This window comes from Neovison vison, chromosome 4 (genome assembly GCF_020171115.1).
Source record: "Neovison vison isolate M4711 chromosome 4, ASM_NN_V1, whole genome shotgun sequence".
Lineage (NCBI taxonomy): Eukaryota > Metazoa > Chordata > Mammalia > Carnivora > Mustelidae > Neogale > Neogale vison.
The window spans coordinates 9456781-9477642 of record NC_058094.1 but is presented as its reverse complement, the minus strand read 5'-3'; the positions used below and the strand labels follow the sequence as shown (position 1 = coordinate 9477642).

At 48.7% G+C, this 20862-nt stretch overlaps 1 protein-coding gene across 1 annotated transcript in view; it reads right to left on the bottom strand.

The window, feature by feature from the left end:
* The window catches only part of KCNQ3 (potassium voltage-gated channel subfamily Q member 3), a 295199-nt gene that overhangs the window by 225383 nt on the left and 48954 nt on the right, over positions 1–20862 (bottom strand). The gene's annotated exons all lie outside the window — the stretch shown is intronic.

Sequence of the window (20862 nt, the reverse complement as noted above, 5' to 3'; positions counted from 1 at the left end):
TTCCAGGACAGATGTCACACTGTCTCTGGAGCTGCCATCTTAGAAACTGCCTCCTGTATAGGAGGGAGTAAGTGTGGGCACAGGGTGTTTCTTAAACCAGAAAAGGGACAAGAAGGACCCATTCTAAAGCCCCCAGCAGATGCTCACAGACATATGAAGGGCAAGGACGATGGGCCCCCAGATTGCACCTGTATAGGTATGCACGTAATTCAATGTGCCCATGCTGCCCTTCTAGACCATCATGGACTGTAATTACCTAGAAGCTCCAAGGCAGATGGTCTGAACAGCTTTGGCATTGGGATTCCCCACTGGAGAAACATATCTGGTTACACTGTAATCCCTCAGACCCATACTGAGTCACTCCGTGTTCACAAAGAACACTGGCTCCTCGGCTCTTGGGTCAATTTTATTGATTTGTGTCCAACAGAAACCCTCTGGAACTCATCTTTGGTTCCTGGGTTGGGTTAAAATTTTCCAGAAGAGAATTCACCATTCTTACTGTGACCTTCAAAATAGAGACATTTTTACTGACCTTCAAGCCCTGTCCACGGCCCATTACCCACCTGATCTCCACGGCTACCATTTACCATTCTCCTAACTCGGCCCCAGCTATACTAGCCTCCTTGCTTTTCCTCAAAAACAGCGCCAGGCACATTTCTACCCCAGGATCTTTGCACTAGCTACTTCCCTGGCCCTCGAGGTTCTTATCGCACAGGCAGCCTGGCTCACCCCTTCATATCCCTCGACTCTTTGTTCAAATATCACCTTCCCAATGATGCCTACACTGATTCCCCCTCACCTGCTCAACATGATACTACCTCAGACCACCTCAGGTCTACACTCGAAAAACTACCACACTCTCTACCACTCCCCTCTGACCACACCATTAGCCTCCTCTGCTTTATTCTGAAACACTTTTCATCATATAAATAAGAAGGAGGTTTTTTTTTTTTTTCTTTTTAATGTCTTTTGCAGTTCTTTACTTTCCGTGTGTGTCCCGTACTCGGGACTATAAATTCCATGACCCTTGCATGGTTCTGTTCACTTCTGGGGCATCAACATGAAGCCTATAATAGATACTTAATAAATACTTTGGGAAGTTATACTTCTACCTCATTTGTGCCTTTAGTCTGTGAAGGAGTGAGTGGCTTCATAGGCAGACCTCTCTCCAAACCTCACCTCAGGAGCAAGGCCGTCCTGTCTAAACAGCTTCCTCTCAGCCCCCACCCCCCACCTCCAAACTCCCTTATCCTCCTCCTAGAACCTATCATTTCCTTGATACTATGAAATGTGAGAAGCAGCGTGCTGCTTTTGTTGTTCATGTCTCTGTCCCAATCATGCAAAACAGAGCTCAACAAACTTTCCTTCTGGAAAAAGGCCAAAAAGGAACCATTTTCGGCTTTGCAAGCCATACTGTCTCTGTCTCAATGACTCAGCTCTGCCTTATAACATAAAAACTGCCATCAACAGTGCATAAATAGTGAGCATGGCTGGGTTCCAAGATAAAACTTTATTTACAAAAACGGATCCTGGGCTAGATCTAACCTGCCGGCCACAGTTTGTTGACCCCTGCTCTGTAACATGGCCTGGCACATAGTAGGTGTTCAATAAACATTTGCTGAATATACGAGTGAACTGAATAATTTCTCAAGTGCCTGCTCTGTGTTAGACCATGCTTTCCTCCAAATATTTCATTTCAGTCACTGAACATTACTCATCAAACTAAGGACTCAGAGGTCAAAGGCTGAGACTAAGGGCAACCCTACGGTTTTTCCTAAGGCCATCCCCATTTAGTGACAAAGTGGGGACTGAAATTTGGTGTTCCATGCCTCTTCTCATCCTACCACTGCACACATGCCTTTCATTCTTACAACATATTCCGTGAAAATGCCAAGTCACCCTGAAGACGAGTCTATCATCCTTCACCACCCACCATGTAGAAATTCTTCACTTGCCCGTCCAGCCAGGGTGAGCCCAGTACATACTACGTCCTTCGATGTGTTCCATGTCATAGGAACTGCAGTCAGACTCGGGTCGCCATTCAAGTAAAGGGGCTACCAGCATGCAGCAAGGATAGACCACGGGGGAGACACTGGGCATGGCCATTACAAACCCTGATTCTGACCAAGGTCCTGGCCTCGGGAGGAAACACCAAAGTACAAGCACTCTGAGGGCCTTCTGTGTGCTGGGCATGGGACATCATCGTTCCTTGCCATGCTAGGAAGAAGCGATGGGCACCACTAGAGATGCCAGACAAAGTTTGGGGAGCTCTAAAGAGAGGGTAGACTTTGACCTTGGGGCTCAGGGAAAGTTTTAGCTAAGGGTCACAGTGAAGCCATGGATTTGGGGAAGTCAGACCTAGGACCAATTCTCATTCCTGCCACTTATAGTAGCTTATGGAGACCTTAGGGACATAACTCTGTGTCTCCGTGTCTTAGAAAACAGTGATAAAAATAGTACAACTCCCATGTCCCCCAATTTTTTATTAGAAAATGTAGTGGGTTAATAGATGAAAAATGATTTCCTGAGTGAGCAGAGTAAGTACTTAAAATGTGGCCATAGTTGTTATCCTCATCATCCTGATTTGATGGGTCTCTAGGAGCTGGAGTGGGGCTCAGCATGGCGTGATGAGTGTGGGGTGGGGGGAGAAGCTCTGGGGCTGCCCAGATCCCAATGTCCCTGTTAATTAAATAGCCTGAAGCCAGAAAGTCCTCAAATTGCATCACTTGCTTATTTAACCAGCACTGAGCACTGCAGAGGGGTTCCAGGTGCTGCTAAGAAGTGCTAAGTGCCCCCTGGCCAGGGCTGCCTGAATGGCCTGGGAAGACAGAATGTGCTTCTGCCCACATTCAAGGACCAGCTCCAATGGCACAGGATGTGGAAACCAAGCTGAGGTCTGCTGGGAAGAGGCCTGAACCAGCACGAGCTTCATTCACTCAGAGCACACAGACAGGACACCATGAGAAGAGGTGATTTTTCGTGTTGCCTCCCAGTCCTGCTGTTTTTCCTGGAAATCTCTGTGTACATGAGGCCCTGGGGGAAGCATCGGGAGGCTCTGACTCCATAGCAAAGAGATGGCCCGAAGTCCGATTCATGCACTGCACCACTGCAGTTCAAATTGAGGTGGTTCCCCACTCCATTCCATGTATACAGCCTTTGCAAACTAACGTGGCTCTTTTTCAACCTGCCCAAGCATCAGAGCTCCAGGCATTGAGAAACATAAACACAAACTCAGGAAAGTGGAGAGGCTTTTAATCGCAAAGCGATGATAACACCATGTACTTATCCAGGATCTCAGCCTAAGGAGAGTTTTGATTCGCCAAGTATTTTGGGGCTCTTATGATGTGTCAGGGTACTCATCGATGGACCTTATTTATTTCCTTCAATAACCCTGGGTGAGCACTGGGCTGCCGGTGAAGCTCAGGGACACACGGGACGTACCCAAGCCACACAAAGAAGCCAGCAGCATCTCCTAGCAGAGGGACACATCTCACCAGGGACCAGGAATGCACATGACTTGTGGGGACCTGACCTGGCAGCACTCAGCAATGACCCAAGCTAGCACTCCTGTCTCACAGATGCCAGGTCCAGGCTGCAGTCACAGCCCTGAGTTCAGCCCCACCTCTGTCTACTGTCTGCCTGGATGTGAGCACCTTCCCTAGCTTCTGATTACAGCATCCGCATCCGCTATATGGACCTGAATCTGGTACGTCGGCCTGGGGTCCTGAAGGACCAATGAGATAGAACGGGAGAGGCACTGGCACAGGTTAGTCTCACGACTTTCTTCTGAGCCGGGATCTCTGCTTGATGCACTACACGTGTCGTCTCATTCATCTTCACAAGGAGATACCACTGCCCCGATTTTATAGATCAGGGTAACAAACACTTGGGTGTCCACGTTCTGTTTCCATGGAGATTGAGTTTATAGTCACGACCTATGCTGAGCCGTGAGACTCTGCACCCAAGAGCTGATCTTTGCAGAAGCTGAATAGACAATCTGCTGTTACTGCAAAGAACCGCCCCTGCCCCATCTGACCTCAGAGCCACATGAATGGTCAAATAGGAACCTAGATCAGGCATTAACTTCATGTACCCTACAACCAACAGGGAGATGTTTCTTCTTGTATTTTTCAAACTGGGTCTCGTATTTGCCCAGTCCTGCCCCTTGCAAAGGTCTAAATCTGGATATGAGAACCTTGGGAAAATACCAAAGATAAAAGGACAGTTGCAGTAGGCAGAATATTAGGCTAGATCCCCATGGTTCCTGCCTCTCTGTGTCCATGCACAGCAGTGGCTGGACTTGGGTAGGCTTCATCCGGCCCAAGGGGTCTGAAGCAGTTAGAGGGAGCTTGCCAGAGGTGAGAAGTCTTAAAAGGAAATGGATTGGAGGAACGTGAGAAAAGCAGAGTGCGCATGCGTCTGTGTGCACATGTGTGAACACGCGGCAGGGAGTCTAAGCTCTTCTGAAAAACTTTTGAGAAAAGTGAATGTCAAATTTTTCAGGGGGCAATGAATGTAACCCCTTTACCTTCACCTTCTGTGAAACCACAGAAATCTTCCACTTGCTTTTCATTTATTTTATTTTTTAAAAGATTTTATTTATTTGACAGAGAGAAAGAAGGAGAGCTTGAGCACAAGCAGGGGAAGTGGCAGGCAGAGGGAGAGAGAGAAGCAGGCTCCCCTCTGAACAGAGAGCCCGGCCCGGGGCTCGAACTCAGAGCCCTGGGATCAGGACCTGAGCCAAAGGCAGATGTTTAAGTGACTGAGCCACCCAGGTGAACCACCCACCCTCCCCACCGCCCCCACGCCACTTGCTTTTTAAGAATATTTCTTTTGAGTGACTGTAGCAATGTGCCAAATGGACCATGGGGGCAGATAGCCTGGCTTCAAATCCCAGCTCCATCCCCTACCACCTGGTGACCTTGAGCAAGTTACTGCACCTCTGAGCATGCACTTCCTTGTGTGAACTGGGCACAGTCATGGTATACAACCCAGAGGCCGCTTTGGGATGGAGAACCATAAAGACACAGCATGGAGTTGGTCCTAGGTGAATGCATGATAATATCCTGTGGCTCTGTTTTCATTCAGATAACTTGGTTCATTACAACTGACCTTTGAACAACAGTTTTGAATTGTACAGATCTACTTATATGTGGATTTTTCCCCAGAAATACAGTACAATACTGTAAACATATTTTCTCTTCCTTGTGATTTTCTTAATAATATTCTTTTCTCATTTACTTGATTGTCAGATACAGTATCTAATATATGTAATACATAAAATAAAAAATATCCACAATAAAAATTGTTTATGTTATTTGTAAAGCTTCCAATCAACAGGAGGTGAGTAGTAGTTAAGTTTTAGTTAAGTCAATGATTATATGCAGATTTTTGACTGTACGTTGGTGCCCCTAAGCCTGCATTGTTTAAGGGTTGACTGTATTTTTGAGAATGTACTCCCGGCCCTTCAATCAGTACCTTTCACATAATCATGTTAATGCTTCCCATGGTGCTTTAAGTAAGGTAAGTATTCAGTTCAAGTCTGCATTGAATGGAGAAAGAGCCTTATTTTCCCAGAGGTGGTTGTAAAGGTTTTTGTTTTGTTTTTTGTTTTTTTATTTTGAGATGATGTATTTGAAACATGGTACAGTAGCTTGAGCAGCTGCAAATGTTCTGATTCCCCACCCACAACACTCGGCAGGAACCAGATCAGCAGTCTAAAAAGTGTCAAGTTCTAGGCCAGGCTCTTGAGTGGGGATAGGCAGCTGGAGAGGACAGGGAGGTCCCATGCAGTGCCTGGCCTTGGCCAGTGGGCTGGGCCCCTGTGGATTCCCCACTGGTACCACCTCAGGGATCTTTGGAAGACCTCCACTCTATAGTACCCCAACCTAAAATCCTCTGCCTCCTCCGCATCTCCCAGAACCTATGGTCCCATTTCAGTCCTACCTGTCAACACACTAGTCTACACACACCATCTTCAAGCTTCACTTTCCATTCACTGTGTTTTTTCCTCACTTATCTTGAATTTTTTCAAAATTACAGAGAAGTTGAAAGAAAACAGCCAACGATGACGTGTCCTTCACACAGATTTATCCATTGCTAATATTTCGGCCACCTTTGTTTTAGGTACATTTTTTTTTTTTTTAAATTGTGACCCATTTGAAAGTAAGTTGGAGACCTCATGACTATGAGGGACAGAATAATGGCCTCCAAACAGATTCATTATCAAATCCCAAGAACCTGTGAATACATTGGGCTACACAGTAGGGTCAGTAGGCTTGCAGATGGGACTGAGGTTGTTAATCAGCTGACATTAATATGGAGAGATTACCCCAGTGTCCCTAATGACACCTAGATTTTAGCCCTACCATTATTATTACTTCTCTTTAACATTATATCAGGTCTCTCCCTCAGAGATGACTACGGCTTGGTTATGTATGTCATCTTCTGACATTTGAGCCCATTATTTCCGAAGTGGCTTATTATTATTACTGCACTTTTCATAAAAAGCCCCACTGCCAAAGACACACATCAAATCCAATTGATCCAGTTTGATGGTGGTTTAATGGACTGAAATCTCATTTTATCAAATCATTAACCCGAAACTTCGGCGCTCAGTCTGGGAGCCTGAGTGGGAGCCCCGTGTCCCATGTGACTATCTCGAGTGATGTTGTTCATCAACCGCCATCCTGCCGACCTCAGCACTTCCTTTCAATGCGCTGTGAGATAGAAGGGGTCCTGGCCAGAGGGCAAGGACTACTGGAACCTCAAGTCTCCAGCTCCTTCTCGCCTGGTAACCTGAGCATGTTGTCTAACCGCACTGGGACTCGGCTGCCCCTTCTGCAACAGTTAGAACAGGAAGACAGACACCAACTAGGGCTGGAGTAGGAATCCCATCTTATCTCACATAGAGGAGTGCCCAGCACAAAGTAGAAGCTCATGAAATGTTCTGTTTTCAGACAGTGATCTCTAAGGGACTGGGATAGATTTACCAGAGCCCATCAGATGTGAATTTAAAGCAGGTATTAAAAAAATTGGGCTCAGGGCACCTGGGTGGCTCATTCAGCTAAGCTTCTGCCTCTTCATTTTGGCTCAGGTCATGATCTCAGGGTCGTGAGATGGAGCCCCATGTCGACTTCTCACTGAGCATGGAGCCTGCTTGGGATTCCTTTTCTCCCTCTGCCCCTCCCCCGCTCGTGTGTACAATAAATAAATAGTGTTCAACAAGGGGTTACCATGGGTGATCCAGTGAACCTCTTCAGCTTGCAGACCATTTAGCTTGAAAGGTTTTTTCTTTTTCATTTAATAATTATTTTTAAAAGGTTAAAAAATAATTCCGACAAGTAACTTGTTCAAGGATGCAAATAAGATACAGGACTCAAAATTACTATCACCCAACTCCTTGTTCAAGAATTTGTTTTCTTCATATTTAGCTAAGTGCCATCCAACCTCCTTCTCTCTCATCCTCCCCCCCTTCCATCCGTCCTTCCTTCTGTCCTTCTGTTTGTCCCTCTCCCTTTCCCTTCCTTCCTTCTTTCTGTCCTTCTGCCCTCCCTTCCTTCTTTCTTTATTTGAGCCCTATGATTGTCTTCTAAAAAAAAGTGTATCTAGTACAAAAAGTCAAACTTAGAAGACATTTACTCTTTGTGCAAAACCTCCCATGGTTATTTGTGTGTTGTACTGGGTGGTTACTTGGGGATAGCAGGAACAGACAGATGGTGTCAGAGGCAAGCGCTGGGTATCAAACCCTGGAGTTACACCAAATTCCACATCCGTTAAAAAAGAAAATCAACAAGTCTGTATAGAAATCATCCTGTCTTCTAAGGCAACCCAAGTCCCAGAATTCAATGTTTACTCTCTACAAGCACTCCCTGGTGGACCAAAGCATGGGAGCAATGGGCTCCAGCTCTGCCATATGACATGCTGATTAATTTTTATTTTCATTTTTTTGTGTGTGCAATTCAGTCTCACAAAATTTTGGAGCATCTTGGATCTTGGTCTTGCTTTTACATTTTATCCACTTTTTTAAAAATGTGTTATAGTTGAGAGAAACCAACTTACAAGGCTTTTTTTAACAGCATTCTCCAAAATGATTTGCTTATTCACATTTTCTAAATTCTCTATGTACTTTGCAAAAAACAACAACAACAAAAAAAGTCTCAAATGTCAGAATCTTACTGGTGGTGCCCCCCAAACAGAACATTTTATTAAAAGTTACTTGCATAAGCCTTTCTCTCTGCTAAAATGCTATTTTAATTTTGCTAGAAATGTATAAATAGAGTAAATATTACAGGCTAAGTGGCTGGATTACAGAGAGACAGGAAGAGACTGGATAATTCCAGAAGCAGAGAGGTGGGTGAAACTGGGGAGAATAAAGGGAGAAAGAAGCAAGATGGGGTTAGGAAGATGAGCCGGGAGCAAAAGGAGAGAAGGGAGGAAGCAGATAAGCCACACAGCATGTCTGATGGACCTACCGAGATTCATCAGAAGCCCAGGTGATGCTGGTTCTGCCCCAAAAGGAAGGGACTGAACATCACGCTGCATCCCCCAGATGGCCCCAGTGTACTCCACCTCCGACCCCAGAGGGAAGCCACCAGGCCTGCATATATGTGAGGACACATCTGGTGGAGCCACAGGTTAAGTGCCGTTTGAGCCACGCCATCTTAGAAATCCACCAACAAGATGAGGAGGCTTCCCCAGGCCTGTGCCCAAGTGATGGGAGGTCCATGAAGTTGCTGGAGTACTTGCCAGTGATACCACATGACATAAGATCTCTGCATGGTTCTGTATATGCAGTGGAATCAATCTGCTTCCCAGGTTTTTTCAACAACGTTGCAATAAGAACTCTTTTAAGGATATAGAATATAGAAATAGCTCTCACCTCTGTGCACCCACAGAACAGCCTGAGCCTCATCTTTTGGGGGCATTTTTTCTTCTAGTGCATTTGAACATTTTTGCAGCTGTCACAAGAAGCTATTACATTAGCAGGCGAACAATAAGCTGTCTGCCTCTCAGGCAGATATCTCTCCCAATGCACCTGATTTCCTCCTTCCTCTTACCCTATCCTGAACATCCTGGCCCTCCGCAGCCATTTTATAGCTGAGACCCATAGGGCTAAGAGAAGGGAGAGAAAATGGGTCCTGAAAAACCCCTGAGATTCCAATACGGCTCCCTACAGTGTCCAGATTACCGAGCATCCATTCAGATGGAAGCACTTCATTGGTGATTCCATCATAGTCATTATCACGATGCACTAGAACATGCATGACATCAGAATCCTACCCACCTCTAGGTCCCCAGTCACCAGCCCAGGGCCCTCCCCTTTACCAGCTATCCGACTTCAGATAAACTCTCCAGAGCCTCAGTTTCCCTTTCTGTAAAATGGAACAATTCCTGTCTATGATCTCTTTTCAGCACAGGGGCTGGCGAGATGTTACTAAAACCAAAGTCAGCTCACATTACTCCTCAAAACTCTCCAGAAGCTTCTAAATTCCCCAGAATGAAGGTCCAGACCTCATGATGGCCTTGGGACCCTGGTGGTCTCTGCTCCCAGCCTCTACCTCTCCAACCACAGATCCTGCTCTTGCCCTCGCTGGTCTCCCTGCCGCTGCTGGAACACTCCAAGCCCATTTCATCCCTCAGCCTGACCTTGTTCAGTGTTCTTCTCTTCACCCCCTTCCTCAAGCTCTGTGCTCCAGCGGCCCTTTGAACAAACCCTCCTCTCCACCCAGTGCATCACAACAAACCACCCTGCATGCCACCCGCCCTTGCTGTTTGCTTCCAGAGCAATATGTCCCCTCCGTCGCTCTGCGGCATTCACGTGGTCTTGCCAGTGACCCTAACAGAAACACCAGCTCCGCCAGGGCAGGACTCATCGTCTGCTTCATTGGCTACTGCATCCCATAGCCTACAACACTGCTCAGTACAAATGGTTCTTGATCACTATTTGCTGAATGAAAGGTTATCTCAAACAGGAGTAGACAAGCACTACGTGAGAGCATGAATCAACTCCACGGTGTGAACACGGAGAGCAGGGGACAAGTCAGAACTACGCAGGAGATCTCTTGCTTCCTTAACCTGACTTCTCACATGCTCAGAGCAGCTGATGGAAGATGTTCCAGGTGCCCTCTCATCCCCCACAACAGGAAGGTCTCTCCAAGAGGAGTGTGTGATGGAAGCCAGCGCAGCCTCCGTGCTTAAAAAAAAACCTCACTATGAGGGGGAAGTGAACCGCCCGAGAAAGCTTCCCAGAGAAGCAGGAATCCAGGATGGACTTTGCAGGATTTGCAGGGCATCTGTTAAACATAGGTCAAGGAGGTGCATCTGGCTCAGACACCAGCATGCACCAAGGTAGCGAGACAGGAGACCAGAGCATCTTTAATGATCTGTTCAAGCATCTTGTGCTGACCATCTGGCCTTGTATCCTGCCCTGTTCTCAGAGCCATGTGGACTCTAGAATCGAAGTCTGTTTGGGAGGGATCACATGGTTTCTGACTGCAGTGAGGGAAGAAGAGTAGGGAAGATCATTCTGGAGATGGTACTCACGTTGTCTAATGGAACAGCCAATGAAGACACTAAGGAAAGGTGTGGCTTTACAGAGGAAGAAGATAGTGCAACATCAGTGCCTTGGCAGTGGTATGTGCATGTGTTAGGGTCCACAGACATGGCACATGGAGACCAGTGCAAAGGCCCTGGGGAAAGGAACAAGGGGCTGAGCTAAAGGGGTAAAAAAAGAGAAAAAGTCCAGAAAAGAACTCTGGTTTTCCTGTCTACCAGATACTAGAGGTATTCTCTTCCCAACCTCCTCACATCCAACCGAGCTGCAAGACTCATCGGTTCTACCTTGAAACACATATGTATCCCATATGAATGGTGGGGAAAAGCATGGGCTTGGCAACGAAGCTTCCTAGATGCATGTCCTGGTTCCTCCACTCCCCAGATCAGTGTCCTTAGGCAAGTGAGTTCTCTAAGCCTCTGCTCTCCCACATGTGAATTGGGGGTACTCATCAAATAAGGCTGTTGGGAGCGTCACAGAAGTCACTCCAGAATATGTGCTCAGTAACTATTAGCTATTATCACCTTGAATACTAACCCCCCATCCAATCCCATCACCTCTCATCGGAAGCCCCACAAAAGCCTCCTAAGTGGTACCTCAACTTCTACTTTGGCTCCTCTTCAACCCATTCAACAACCTCTTTTCACACAGCCATCAGCACTAAGAAATCCAGAGGAAATGAAAAAAGAAGTCAACACCCGCCCCCCGCCCCATGGCTTCCAGATGCCCTTAGAAGAAAATCCAAGAACAGTCTCTCTGTATGAACAATAGGTCCTTCAACCACATCCCATGGCACTCTCCCCATCGACCACCTGCTTCCACAGCCACTGGCTTTTAATGAATCCCTCCAACAGAGCCAAGCCCTCCCTGCCTCAGGACATTTGTGTTTACTGTTCTCTCTACCCACAAATGCTGATATAAGATTTGGCCCAAAGACATAAGACATGAGATTTGGCCCACATGTCAACTCCTGAGAAAGCCCTTTTCTGCCTACCCAAAAAGCTGCTCATTCCAAAGACAATGATTCACTAATTGGTTGCTGGGATGTCTAAGCAGCATGTAGGCATGGGCTGCAGAATTAATCTTGCCTCCTTGCCATGCCTCAGAAACACGACCTTCCAAGGAACGCCAGTGACCCACCTAAACGGTGTAGATGGTGAACTTCAAAAGCCTAAAGGATCAAAGTGTCATCATCCCCTTTCCACTGGCTCTAATGTGTATGAATCTTTCAGAACTAAGCTGGGGAGCCATCTCCCCTGGAAGTTTCTGCTGACCCATCCAACCTGGGGCTCATGACTTGCTCCTTCTGTGTTCCCAGAACAGCCAGCACTTACCCTGCTGGGGGAGACCGTCCCTCTGTCTACCTTTTCTGCAGCCTGGCAGACCCTGCAGAGAACAGAGACCTGGTTCTATTCATCCTTTAAACTCCCCAGGAAGCACCAACCGCTGGGCTTGCTTTCAGTTACTAAGACCTCCCCACGGGGCCAGGACCAGAGGGCAAGTATGACACTGTCCTCTCCCCAGAGCCACTCTTTATTGCTTCTCTCCAATTCTCATCTGATGCCAAATGCTGACCCGCACCTTGAGTTGGCCAGTGCAGCCCACGCTGGCCCCATTTCCCCTACTCTTCCATAAGTTAAGAGCAAGTGGAGGAACACGGAGACTTTGATTAGGGCAGAAGGAAGTAGGTCAAAGTGGGCCAAGTCCTTAATCAGTTGATTTCCAATAAGGAGATCATCCTAGATGATCTGGGTGGGTCTGACTGGATCATCTGAAAGGCCTTATGAGCAGAGGAAAGGCTCCCCTGATGGAGGAAATTCCACCTGTGACAGTGGCTTCAGCCTGCCTTCCCTGATGGCTTCCCCTAAGGACCTCAGACTGCCTGGCTAGCCCCCACGAGCCATCCCCTCCCAATAAATCTCCTAACATGTGCCTCCTGCTGGTTCTGTCTCTGTGGCTGAATCCTGACTGAGACAAGAGCTGAAACTCTTGGTAGTCGCTCCATCACGGGACATTCTTGGTGGACAAAGCAAGGAAGAGAATATTCATCAAAGCATTTTATATAAAGACCAGGCAATTTGTATATGATAAACACTTATCTTATTTTTCACAATGACCCCACTGTCCTGGTTCTCCAGGTGAGGAAGAGCGGAGACCCCTGAGTGACTCACCCACCCGTGTTAGAGCATGAATGACGTTTGAACGTGTCTCCCCGTAACCACAAATCCTGTATTTTCCTGCCACACCAAGAGTTGGGGTGAGGTCAGGGGGGGACAAGAGGGGGCGATGCAGAAAGGTGATGAGGAACAGTGCAGCGGTAGATGAGCATGCCCTTGGCTCATTTCCCATTCCTCAGGAGTTTTCCACGGTGCTGCCCTGGGATCCTTCTGAATTTGCACATGGAGGCATGAGAAGGGGACGGACCCTACCCGTGAGTCGTCAGTCCACACACTGCACAGGGAGATGTCTGGCTGCATGAAATGGCCATTCTCACAAGGAACAGAGATTCCCAGTCATGGGGTCCCTATCTCGCATGCACCTGCTGATCAGAGATTGCTTCTGAGCAAGGTTTTCTTGCATTTGGGTCCAGTGTAAGAGAGCTGCTAAGGCTCATTTCCCCACTATCTGGAAAATGGACTTCCAGATGTGGGTGACTGGTGATTATCCCATGCCATCAAAGAACCCTGATAAAGCACCCACTCAGTGCTGGGGCTCTGCTGGGCCAACAAGGTGGGTGCTGAAAGGAGCAGATGAGGGTCCCTCCTTCCGGGAGTTTGTATCTCAGAGTGGCAACTGGCAAAGTGAAAATCAACGGGCTGGCTTGAAGCAAGATCCGCACCGCAGCAGACACCATCACGTCTTCGTGTAATTAACATTACTTCCTGCAGCAAAAACGCAGATTTCGTGCTTCTAGCCTAGGTTAGGGATATGACGCCACAACAAAGATGGGGCAAGGAATTCTAGAAAGGCACAAAAGAGGCAGGGGTCTTCAAAGGAACAGCTTCCCTCCTTGAAACAGAGCTGCTTCTTCTGAGAACTTTACCCCCAATAGGCTGAGGGGCTGGAAAGGCAACAGGGAGCTGAACCCTGAGCCAGAGAGAACAAGAAACCAGGCAGAACCATCCCAGGTGGGTGGCCATGTGTGGGTGGCTTGAATTCTCTATGCAGCGTTTCGTCATGTGCAAATTGGGGGTAATAATGCCACATTTTCCAGTTTCACAAGGTTATGGAGGATTAAATCTTTTAATTGAGGAAGAGTGCTATTTCCAAATCTTTAACCCTAGGTATTGCCTGGTCACTGGCACTGAGTTATCAGAACAGTGAGAGGCCCCATGGGCTCCAGGTTTCAACTTTTTTTTTTTTTTTCTTCTTTGCAGGATCAAGGGATGCTAGAAATAGAAATCTTCAGAGGTGGAAGAAGGGTCTCGGGGACTCGGGAACTAAGGGCAGCAACATCTTTCAAACCCAGAGACAAAGAAGAACATCCAAACGAGCAGTGGCCTCACTCGTCCGGCCCTCAGGGCAGCTGATGTCCTCCCGGGACGTCACCCAAGCTCCAGGACTATCTGAGATGGGGACGGAGAACAGAACCCCCTGAAAACCACTGGTTGATTTTTCTCTCCACCCTAGAAAGTAGGGGCTTAGAGCTGGAATCAACGGAAGCTAGCCAGGTAAAATGGGATTCGGAACAAATCTGTGTGTGTGAGACCTTCCTCACACCTGAGAACCGGGTAGTCGTTCAGAGAATCAGGTGGCACTTTATTTCCTGCCCATTTCCATTTCCTCTATACCTCGGCCTTCGGTGCTGTCGTTTCTTGTCCTAGAACAATGGCTCTACCTGCTGTCCACACCTCCTGTCCCCACCACCTCCCTCCATCATTGCATAATAGAAGTGCCCACTTGCTGGCCTGTCCCCCCACCCCCACTACCAGGTTAGCGGGTCTCAAACTACCGCTACCCCCAAGTACCTGGGATGCTCATAAAAAGTACATATTCTTGATGTCCCTACCCAGACATTAAAACTCAGCCAGTCGGTAGCAGAGTGCAGAAATTTGCATTTTCTCCATATTCTCCAGGTAACTGAGGTTCGGACAGCCTGCAGAGCACCCATGAGTAACTCTGAGCGGAAGGAAGAGCCGGGACAGTTTGGTGTCAGAGCACCTGTGCCCAGCACAGCGCGGGGAGGGGGTTTTCAATAAAGAGATGTTGCATACTGGTTGGAGCAAGTTGCTGGGTGGAGATATGAGTGAGTAACTAAATTAATTCAGTAATAACAAACTTATCCACTTACTTGCTCACCCATCTGTCCACTTAATGAACTAAGCTCTGTGCCAAAGGGCTATAGACCAGTACTGAGCAGACAACAAACACCAGCTAGCATCTTTTCTTTGTTTTTCCCTTCTTCTTCTTCTTCTTCTTTTTTTAATCCTCATGGACTAAATTCAGCAGTCTGCTTCTGAATTGCCCCCAAACTTCAAGGAAGCTGGTGTCGGGCCCTGACCTCTGTGCCAGGCACAGGGGACCTAGGGATGGATCAAACAGGGTCTTGTGGCAGGCTGCCTTCGAAGATGGCCCCAGTCCCCTGCTCCCAAGTGTGTACGCCCTATGCCCTATACAGTCCCCTCCCCTTGAACATGTGCGTGATTTGTGAATAGGACGGGATGACACCCTTATGGTCATTTTACTTTGCAGGGCAGAAGGGATTTTTACAGATGGAATTAAGGTCCCTGTTGACTTGAGTTGATCCAAAGAAAGATTACCCCGGGTGGGCCTGACCTCATCCGGTGAGCCCACGAAAGAGGTGAAGTGGGGCAAGTCTCAGGGTAATGGAGGGCTCCCGGTAGTAGGGAAAGTGACTGACATCTAGGAGCTGAGGACGAACCCGGGTTGCCAGCCAGCACAAGTGGACCCTGGGTCCTACAGCCACAAGAAAGCAAATTCTGGCAACAACAGTGAGCTTGGAGAAAGACGCTGAGTCTCAGATGAGAATACAGCCCAGGCTGGCAGCCTGATTTCTGTCCTGAAATCCTGAGAAGAGAATACAGCCACACCGTGCCGGGGTTGCTGACCTGCAGAGTCTTTAAGAGAGTAAATCGGTATCAGGAGCTGTTAAATTCCTGGAAATGGGTTATGCAGCAATAGAAAGACTTAACAGGATCCCTCCCCCAGGGAGCTCACAGGACCCCAGGGATGATGAACGGGAGCAAGTAAGTCTTAGGTTATATAGTTTCTGAGGTTAGAGCTATTCATAGCTTTATTACTTTTCCAAAAGTTGAGCCCAGCTTGCCTTCAAAAATGTTCCCGACTTACCTCCTATACCATCTATGCATCCACTGCATCTACAAACTTGTCCTGGGCTCCCATTCTGTTTCTGAGCTGTGGGAAGCCCTGGGACCCAAGGTGACACAGAGACAGTTCCTGACTCTCTGGCCTCTAATTTCTGGCCCCAAGGGTCCTTCTTCAGCTTTGTGCCACCCACTGATCCCCGACACCCAGCTAAAATGCCACCTCCCAGATCTAGCTTCCTAAAGATCCCATCAAAATAAAGAGCCCAGGGATGCCTGGGTGGCTCAGTCAATTAAGCGTCTGCCTTTGGCTCAGGTCATGATCCCAGAGTCCTGGGAAGCCCTGCATCGGGCTCCCTGCCCAGCAGGAAATCTGCTTCTCCCTCTCCCTCCGCCTGCCATTCCCCCTACTTGTATTCCTGAGTTCTCTCTCTCTCTCTCTCTCTCTCTGTTAAATCAATCATTCAATCAATCTTTTAAGGCTAATAATAAAATAATGAGCCTGGTGTCCAGCATTTCCAGGGCAACCTTCATGCCTCTGCTTATCCCTTCTTGGTTCCACCCTGCATCGACCAGAAAGAATGTGTCTACAGCTCTCTAGACTGTGACCTCTTTGGGGCAGGGACCATACCCCATTCTCTACCTTCAGAACCCAGTGTCTGAGAGGCAGAAGAGGCTTAGGAAATACTGGTTGAGTAAATGAGCATCTCATCTAATTCAGTCTTGCATCCCCTTACCACCCAGCCTTCTGCCCCACCTACTCAAGAGACCCGTGCAGGTGCAGGTCGAAGTAAGAAAACACTTCAGCCTCCCAAAGAGTCAAACGTGTAGCCCACTTCTCAGACTTGTCTTGTCCAATGACCCCAATCAACATAGACCACTTAGAATAATTACCCCGGGCATGAGATCGGGCACCCTCGGCTTACACAGGAGGTCAGTTGCAGAAATGGCACGCACAAGCCACATTGCGTAAGTCAAGCCACATTTTAAAAGCACTGGGGTAGTTGTTTCCTTAAGGGATGATGCTAATGAGTCATTTTAAAGAGAGGAACCGCTTAAAATATTCTTGACACCACCACTAATTTTTAAAGGACATATGGCAGCTTACAATAAATAGAGAAACTGACAGTGAAACGAAAGATTTTCCAAAAAGGAAGGGTTTAATTCATTGGGAAGTAGAAGAAAGGCAGACCAGAAGTCTTGGCCCAGATCGTCCCTGAGCTTCCAGAAAACCAGGACAAGGAGGGAAAGATGCAGGACTTCCTATCGCTGCTGCCAGATGCAAAGCAGCAGCACATCCACCTGGAGAGAGACTCCTAGCCTTGGGGCGCCGTGATGAGGGGCTCACAGGGGAATCCCGTGAGAAGCTGCGCCATGGGTACTCTCACGGCGCCGGCATACAGTCGGTGTAAGGATGGGCCGGTCACCAGCGGCGCCTCTCCCTTTCCAGGGATGTGCTTAAAAAGAAAACTGGATGGTGTGTGATACATCACCTTGAATGGCAGCTCTGCAGAAAGTCAGTCATATTCTTCTGACCAGAATTTGGGATGCACTGAGCCTCATGGATGCCAAGGTCAGGTCATCATACAGAGAGATATTTTTGGAGACTGCTTAGCTAATTTATAGACAGTGTGACAGATGGAGAAATGGGACTCTCGCCTTGGTCTCAGCTAGGTCCGCCTACAACAGCTACCACCTGCCCCCTGCTTTTCAAGGTGAGGCGCAGACCAGCGCGCTTCTCTGACCTTCTCTGACCTCTCTGACCCAGGGCGCTGGGCATACACAGCCCCTGGGCATCTTGCTTCGGTAGCTTCTCACTGGTGGGCCCCGGGAGCCCTGTGGCTATAGGGTAGGTGATGCTGAGTGGGATGGGCCGCCCCTTCCAGGGGCAGGTGCTAGGACACTCAGGTGTAAATGTTGTATGGGGATTTCGCCAGAGAAGGTAAAAACAAGAGGAAGTGCTTTTAAAATAATAATAATAAAAGACATTTCTTGTGAATTCAATACCATCTGTGCAGGGCAGGGGGTGGGGAGTGCTTCATCTATTGACATCTCAGACCTAGGGAGAAGAACTTGGAGACCACCTAGAGACTCTATGTGTCCCCTGACATGGAATGGAAAGGACACTGGGGAGGGGCTGGGCATGGGAGAACCTTAGCAAAGTAACTGGGTTCCAACCCAGGGAGTGGTCCAGCATGCTTGATTCCCAGGGGGTGGGCGATTTGGGACCAGGGAGGGAGGAACGTCCCACTAGAAATGCTGATGGGCCTTCTGCCTGGTGGAAAGGCTCTCTGGGAAGGAAGAGGCGGGGGGTGGCTCTCGGCAGAGACAGCTGAGGGTACAGCACAGGGAGGCAGGAACCTAGGAAGGCCATGAAAGGAGGAGGCAGAGCTGAGTACCTGACCCAGCCAGCACACATAAAGAGAAGCATCAGAACCACCACAAGAGGCCTCGGGCTCCCCACTTGCCTACTTCTGCTGTTCCCTCCCCTGTCCAGGAGCTAGAAGCCGCCCCAACACTGGGCACACTGAGACTCCTGGGGGCCACAGGAGGCTCTCTTTTCCAAACGTACAGCTCAGCCATGTCCAGAGAGGAGAGTAACACAGCTGCTGAGGATGCCCCGGGCCCACTGAACCTCTGTGCCACCACTCTGCACCCCAGTTCCGGGCCAGTGTCAGATTAGGACCTCACAGGTTTTAGGCAACTGGAGTAGAAACCTCAGCTTCACACCACACTAGCTGAGTAAAATAAAGGACTCACTCCACCACCTGCCAGGCCCAGAATGAGGAGGAAACGAGCCCAATGTGTGATGCCCAGCACAGTGCCTGGAACATGCAGCTGCTCCAGCAGACCCTTGTGGATTCCAGTAGGGGTTGGGGGAAGCTTTGTGCTTTAAAATGGTGCTTCTCAGGGCACCTGGGTGGCTCAGTGGGTTAAAGCCTCTGCCTTTGGCTCAGGTCACAATCCGAGGGTCCTGGGATCGAGCCCCACATCAGGCTCTCTGCTTGGCAGGGAGCCTGCTTCCCTTCCTCTCTCTCTGACTGCCTCTCTGCCTACTTGTGATCTCTATCAGATAAATAAAATCTTAAAAAAAAAAATGGTGCTTCTCAGACATGAAAAAGTTCAGAATCACCAGGGGTAGTGATTAAAAATGCAAACTCCTCGCCCGAACCACCGGAAATTCTAATTCAGTAAGTCTGCGTAGGGTTCAGGAAGCCACCTCTTAGCCATCATCCCAGGTGACTCTGATTCAGGTAAGCCACAAAGCACACGTTTCCAAGAAAAGATGCTCATGAGGGATATCAGAAAGAGGAGGAACAGATGGGTCATTTCCACCCTAAAGGAGTGCCATGCCAACTCCAACCAGGACCCTCAGCATTCTGGAAACATTTTAGGCATGGAGCAGAAACCCTTTGGCAAACACCACTGATCAGCTGAGCAATCCGAAGTGAGAGGGGGTGTGTACGTTCGTGCATCACACGGCCGAGCTCTCAGCCTGACAGCAGTGCCGTGGGAAAGGAAGCCAACAAGCTCACAGAATGTGAGGGAGGCCATGACCGTGACCCAGGTGGATTCTGGGAGCTAAGGCAGCACAGCACGGCCACCTCCTCTGCCGCAAGACAGCAGGTAGAGGACCCCAGGTGCTATGCAACAGCATACCTGGGGCTGCATGTTATGTCTCTCAAAACAGGGTCCTCCTGCAGATGCTGATCAGACCAAGATCTTTGTTCTTCTGACCTTGCGTATCTGCGGCAAAGTCATACTGATCTGACCCGACAGGCAGCCTGGGTGACCCCAGCCCGCATCTCTCAGCACATCAGCTGTGTGGCCTCCTCCCCGCACTGACACCTCGCACAACAGCACACACCAGGCACTAGAGCAACAGTTCCTGCATAAAGAAAAGGGAGAGTGGACAAATTTGTGAATGAATGAATGTACAAACTTACTTCCCAGTCTCCACTGTCTGGTCCTCCACCAGTCTGCACAGTGCCGCCAGAGTACTATTGCCATAATACAAATCATGCCAAGTTCTCCTCCTCCCTGCCAAAGGCATCAGGGGAGCCCGCCGAATCACGTGCAACTAGTTAGGTACCCCAGGACCTCCGTGACCTGGTTCGTGCCTATCATTCCGACATCCATCTGTGTAGTATTCTGAAAACACCGTGCTTTCTCACATGGTCCTCAAAATCTTCCTTCATCCTCAAACTCTAACTCACCCTCCAAACTTCAGTTGAATGAACACCGCCTCCAGGAAGCCTTCCCTGACTGCCACAGGCTGGGTTAAAGAGCTTTCAGTCAGTCAGCAGTTGCTTATTAATGGAGTAGAGGGCTGTCAAACACCTACTCTGTGTCAGCAACCCCTTCTCTGAGTTTCCACAACATTCTGTGGGGAGCGCCATCCATCTCTGTTCTCTCATGCCTAACCGAGGGCCTGGCACCCAGTACAAATGAAATAAATGACTGCGGAGTCATTAACTAAGTTGATCCTATAATTCCCAGGGGACACACGTGCCACTTCCCCCCCCCCCCCCCCCCCCCCCCCACCATGGTTAACAAACATTGTCAGACGTTGTCGAGGACAACAGTGGGATGGAAAATACCCACTTCCTTCCAGAACAGAACAAAGCTTTTGCCACATATGGCCCGGGCAGCAGATTCGCCACCTCCATTTTCAGAGGCTGAGGTTCCTGCCTGTTTCCTCCAAGAAGCAGGGCTTCCTCAGCGTCTGTGTGTCACGCCGTCTGCACAAGCACGTGACTGGGGAATCCCATCTGTTCTTGCACGCACGCCCACCCATGACAAATGAATTCGTCTGCAGTGTTTGCCAGGAGCTGCTGCTTCAGGAGCAAAGGAGACGGGCGATGAATTATTCATGCTGCGGAGACGCTCGCCCCAACCTCCCAGAGGGGGTGCAGCCTGGAGCAGCACCCCTGTGACTCCCGGGCTCGGGTCCCGTTACACAAAATAATAATCATTAATAATAACAGTAGCATCTACCTCGTCTTGAGCTCCTACGGCATG